The sequence below is a fragment of the Pseudophryne corroboree genome, unplaced genomic scaffold, assembly GCF_028390025.1.
Source record: "Pseudophryne corroboree isolate aPseCor3 unplaced genomic scaffold, aPseCor3.hap2 scaffold_1046, whole genome shotgun sequence".
In the NCBI taxonomy this organism is placed as follows: Eukaryota; Metazoa; Chordata; class Amphibia; order Anura; family Myobatrachidae; genus Pseudophryne; species Pseudophryne corroboree.
The window spans coordinates 174,691-180,817 of NW_026967673.1; positions in this window are offsets into that span (position 1 = coordinate 174,691).

A 6,127-nucleotide genomic window follows, 5' to 3' on the forward strand; every position below is an offset into this window, starting at 1 on the left:
CCTTTATTCTTAGTCATGGTCAGATAAGATTAGAAAATACCATTTAAGTGGAAATTTCCTGTTAGCTGTTTTAGCTAAATTGCACCAGTTAAAAAAAAAAAACTAAGCTGCTGTAATTCCTGGATGTTTCCTTACTGCATCAACAGGAAGTGACAAGAAACAATGTAATGTGGAACCGTACAGCAGAAGGGATTGCGGCTACCCCACAATAAGTGCAGCGGAATGTAAGAAGAGGAATTGTTGCTTTGACTGCAGCATTCCCGGGGTTAACTGGTGTTTCTTCAAGTCACAAGGTATGGAGCTGCTGTGTAGTTACTCGCAAATCAGTAGTTGTATGATGCTCACACCTGTTAAGCTGGATACACACAGAATGCCCTACACAGGGGGTGAAATGAGCGCCCCCCCCACCCCCCGTACGCTCAGTACACATCACGCTGTGCTGAGCGGGGGGAGAGATGTGTGCTGAGCAGTTCGCTCAGCACACATCTCCCCAAAATCGGGCCGTGAATACGGACCTTTAAACTGGATCCACACTTAGATTATCTGTCCAATTTTTTTTTTCTAGTTGAAACAAAATTATGCTAATATGTGGCAGCAAATGACAATTGACCATTTGCTCACAAACACTGGAAAACATCCAAAAATGGTCATTTAGATAAATTGGTTAAATCCATTTCATTTAGCTAATTTATCCAAACTGCCTTTATTGTATCTTTGTGGGTGAATGATGTGTGGGTCAGTGTTGAGGGTGGTGGAGGAGATGGGTAATAGGCACAGCAGGGTGTGGACAGTCAAATAGTGTGCTTAGAGGTTCAGAGTCATTGTATGAGACTCTGGCAACAGTGACTTGATGAGTCTGGTGTCCATAGGGTGGGACGCACTAACCTTTTTATGCTATTGAAATAGTTCTCCTCCTGACCGACGCAGTTCCTTGCTCCGAGGTTGGTGTATTGTCCTGTTGCAGCGCCTCTCCACTGTGGTCACAGTGAGCTGTGTGGTGTTGCTGGCGCATGCCAATCTCCCCCCAACCTCCCTCTGGCATTTCAGACCTACGTACGCATGATGGGATCTTGTATGATATGCGCGTGTGCTGTAGAGATGAAAGTGGCGGTGAGGAGGCAGATCGTGAGATGGGGAAACTTTGTGGACTGTTAGCGAAGGGGAGCACTGGGCAATCTGAGTTGCAAAGAGGGCAGCAGAAGAGGTTATTGCATGTGCACTGGTGACAGGTCCATCCTTGGTGGCTAGCCTCAGTGGTAAAGGGGTACATGAGCTAGTGTCCCTTGGTCAGCCATGTACCATGGCCACCTCCCTACCTCCTATATATTCTCCCTAATCTGTCACTTTGTTACGGTCTGCTGCTGGCACTGGTGTATCGTCCTGCAGATGCCGTCTCCGCCCATTGATGTGACTTCCCCCAGAGTTAGCCACACAGAGTGACAGATCTGGGAAAATATATAGGAGATCATTACTTTCACTTGCAGCCTACCTTATTTTTTGCAGCCTAGCATGCTCCTGACCCCTTCTCTCACTAATACTTATACAACATTCATGAACTCATCTTAAGGTTTCTTTATTATTCAGTCACACTGTCTTGGATCCAAACCATTTCCTGTGGCATTGCAGTCAAACAATTGAGCTATTTACCCTTGCATAGAAAGGTATAATCTAAGCTAGAGAATTCTATTTGGAGCTCACCTTGTACTTTGTGAAGAAATAATCAGCATTGTGGCTGAGCAGATATATGGAGTGTGTGGCTGCACACTGCATTGATCTGCTGAGTTGCAATGCTAATAATATTTTTTTGCAAAGTACCAATAGCTTCATATAATGTTCACAATTTTTATGCAGGATCAAGTAGCTCAATGGGTAGGGTGTTTGATTAGAATTCAACAGGTTATAGGTTTGAATCCTGGGTATGGTAGTTTGAGGTGTTATTTAATAAAGTGTGTTTATATATTAGTCACACATGGCTTACTTGTACAAATGGCATGTCACCAGTTAGTGCTGACTGCTGATATGCCATTTGCACAAGCAAGCCATGTGTGACTGTATATGCATTTAAGGAGGGCCCCCCGGCAATACCACAAACCATTGAGTGTCAAGTATACTAGATATATCTTCATATCTCATGTGCTTTCTCTGAGACCAATCTTGTTATGCCCCTTCCCCACGAGGCATGCGCCTTTTGTCCATATTGCAAAAATAGTGGGGGGGGGGGGGGGGGGGCATATAATTCTCTGTCACAGGGCACTAAAAAGTCTAGTTATGGCTCTGGTATGCATTATGTAATCTGGCAGACCATCTCTCCAACACTGGCTGATTGGAATAGAAATCCGGTTATCTATGTAAGCAAATGACCATCAACGATTTACTCTCAAACACTAGAAAATGGACAAAAATGGTCCCTAAACAAATTGGTTAAATTTTGGGTTTAACCAATTTGTGTAATGACCATTTCTCTGACGTCCTAGTGGATGCTGGGACTCCGTAAGGACCATGGGGAATAGCGGCTCCGCAGGAGACAGGGCACAAGAATAAAAGCTTTAGGATCAGGTGGTGTGCACTGGCTCCTCCCCCTATGACCCTCCTCCAAGCCTCAGTTAGATTTTTGTGCCCGAACGAGAAGGGTGCAGGCTAGGTGGCTCTCCTGAGCTGCTTAGAATAAAAGTTTATTTTAGGTTTTTTATTTTCAGTGAGTCCTGCTGGCAACAGGCTCACTGCATCGTGGGACTAAGGGGAGAAGAAGCGAACTCACCTGCGTGCAGAGTGGATTGGGCTTCTTAGGCTACTGGACATTAGCTCCAGAGGGACGATCACAGGTTCAGCCTGGATGGGTCCCGGAGCCGCGCCGCCGGCCCCCTTACAGAGCCAGAAGAGCGAAGAGGTCCGGTGAAATCGGCGGCAGAAGACGGTCCTGTCTTCAGACTAAGGTAGCGCACAGCACCGCAGCTGTGCGCCATTGCTCTCAGCACACTTCACACTCCGGTCACTGAGGGTGCAGGGCGCTGGGGGGGGAGCGCCCTGAGACGCAATATAAACAGATAATACCTTAGGTTGGCAAAAGAATACATCACATATAGCTCCTGGGCTATATGGATGTATTTTAACCCCTGCCATTTTTACAGAAAAGAGCGGGAGATAAGGACGTCGTGAAGGGGCGGAGCCTATCTCCTCAGCACACAAGCGCCATTTTCCCTCACAGCTCCGCTGGAAGGACGGCTCCCTGACTCTCCCCTGCAGACCTGCTACAGAATCAGGGTAAAAAAGAGAAGGGGGGGCACTATTGGCAGCTAATAATAATAATAAACAGCAGCTATAAGGGAATAACACTTATATAAGGTTATCCCTGTATATATATATATAGCGCTTGGTGTGTGCTGGCAGACTCTCCCTCTGTCTCTCCAAAGGGCTAGTGGGGTCCTGTCCTCTATCAGAGCATTCCCGGTGTGTGTGCTGTGTGCCGGTACGTGTGTGTCGACATGTATGAGGAGGAAAATGATGTGGAGGCGGAGCAATTGCCTGGGTTAGTGATGTCACCCCCTAGGGAGTCGACACCTGACTGGATGATCGTATTTAAAGAATTAAGTGATAATGTCAGCACTTTGCAAAAAACTGTTGACGACATGAGACAGCCGGCAAATCAATTAGTGCCTGTCCAGGCGTCTCAGACAGATACTGAGTCTAGTGTCGACGGTGAGGAGACAAACGTAATGTCCAGTAGGGCCACACGTTACATGATCACGGCAATGAAGGAGGCATTGAACATTTCTGACACTACAAGTACCACAAAGAAGGGTATTATGTGGGGTGTGAAAAAACTACCAATAGTTTTTCCTGAGTCAGATGAATTAAATGAGGTGTGTGATAAAGCGTGGGTTTCCCCCGACAAAAAACTGCTAATTTCTAATAAATTATTGGCACTATATCCTTTCCCGTCAGAGGTTAGGACGCGTTGGGAAACACCCCCTAGGGTAGATAAGGCGCTCACACGTTTATCTAAACAAGTAGCGTTACCGTCTCCTGATACGGCCACCCTCAAAGAACCAGCTGATAGAAGGCTGGAAAATATCCTAAAAAGTATATACACACATACTGGTGTTATACTGCGACCAGCAATCGCTTCAGCCTGGATGTGCAGTGCTGGAGTCGCGTGGTCGGATTCCCTGACTGAAAATATTGATACCCTGGATAGGGACAATATATTGTTAACTATAGAGCATTTGAAGGATGCATTACTATATATGCGTGATGCACAGAGGGATATTTGCACCCTGGCATCAAGAGTAAGTGCTATGTCCATTTCTGCCAGAAGAGCGTTATGGACGCGACAGTGGTCAGGGGATGCGGATTCCAAACGACATATGGAAGTATTGCCGTATAAAGGGGAGGAGTTATTTGGGGCTGGTCTATCGGACCTGGTGGCAACGGCAATGGCTGGAAAGTCCACCTTTTTACCCCAGGTCACTTCACATCAGCAGAAAAAGACACCGTCTTTTCAAACTCAGTCCTTTCGTTCCCATAAGTACAAGCGAGCAAAAGGCCACTCTTTTCTGCCCCGGGGCAGAGGAAGAGGAAAAAGACTGCACCATGCAGCCGCTTCCCTGGAGCAGAAGCCCTCCCCTGCTTCTGCCAAGTCTTCAGCATGACGCTGGGGCTTTACAAGCAGACTCAGACATGGTGGGGGCCCGTCTCAAGAATTTCAACGCGCAGTGGGCTCACTCGCAAGTGGACCCCTGGATTCTACAGGTAGTATCGCAGGGGTACAAACTGGAATTCGAGGCGTTTCCCCCTCGCCGGTTCCTGAAGTCTGCTCTACCAAAGTCTCCCTCCGACAGGGAGGCAGTTTTGGAAGCCATTCACAAGCTGTATTCCCAGCAGGTGATAATCAAGGTACCCCTCCTACAACAGGGAAAGGGGTATTATTCCACGCTGTTTGTGGTACCGAAGCCGGACGGCTCGGTGAGACCAATTTTAAATCTGAAATCCTTGAACACTTACATAAAAAGGTTCAAATTCAAGATGGAGTCACTCAGAGCGGTGATAGCGAACCTGGAAGAAGGGGACTATATGGTGTCTCTGGACATCAAAGATGCTTATCTCCACGTCCCAATCTACCCTTCTCACCAAGGGTACCTCAGGTTTGTAGTACAAAACTGTCATTATCAGTTTCAGACGCTGCCGTTTGGGTTGTCCACGGCACCTCGGGTCTTTACCAAGGTAATGGCCGAAATGATGATTCTTCTTCGAAGAAAAGGCATCTTAATTATCCCTTACTTGGACGATCTACTGATAAGGGCAAGGTCCAGGGAACAGTTAGAAGTCGGAGTAGCACTATCTCAGGTAGTGTTACGTCAGCACGGGTGGATCCTAAATATTCCAAAATCGCAGCTGATTCCAACGACACGTCTACTGTTCCTAGGAATGATTCTGGACACAGTCCAGAAGAAGGTGTTTCTCCCGGAGGAGAAGGCAAGGGTGTTATCCGAGCTAGTCAGGAACCTCCTAAAACCAGGCCAGGTGTCAGTGCATCAGGGAAGAAATTTCCAGGGCTTGTGGTCAAGCATGGAAACATCTCTTCATATAAACATTCTGGAACTAAGGGCCATTTACAATGCCCTACGTCAAGCGAAACCCCTGCTTCAGGGTCAGGCGGTATTGATCCAATCGGACAACAACACGTCAGTCGCCCACGTAAACAGACAGGGCGGCACGAGAAGCAGGAGGGCAATGGCAGAAGCTGCAAGGATTCTTCGCTGGGCGGAAAATCATGTGATAGCACTGTCAGCAGTGTTCATTCCGGGAGTGGACAACTGGGAAGCGGACTTCCTCAGCAGACACGACCTCCACCCGGGAGAGTGGGGACTTCACCCAGAAGTCTTCCACCTGATAGTAAACCGTTGGGAAAAACAAAAGGTGGACATGATGGCGTCCCGTCTAAACAAAAAACTAGACAGATATTGCGCCAGGTCAAGGGACCCTCAGGCAATAGCGGTGGACGCTCTGGTAACGCCGTGGGTGTACCAGTCAGTGTATGGGTTCCCTCCTCTGCCTCTCATACCAAAAGTACTGAGAATCATAAGAAGGAGAGGAGTAAGAACTATACTCGTGGTTCCGGATTGGCCAA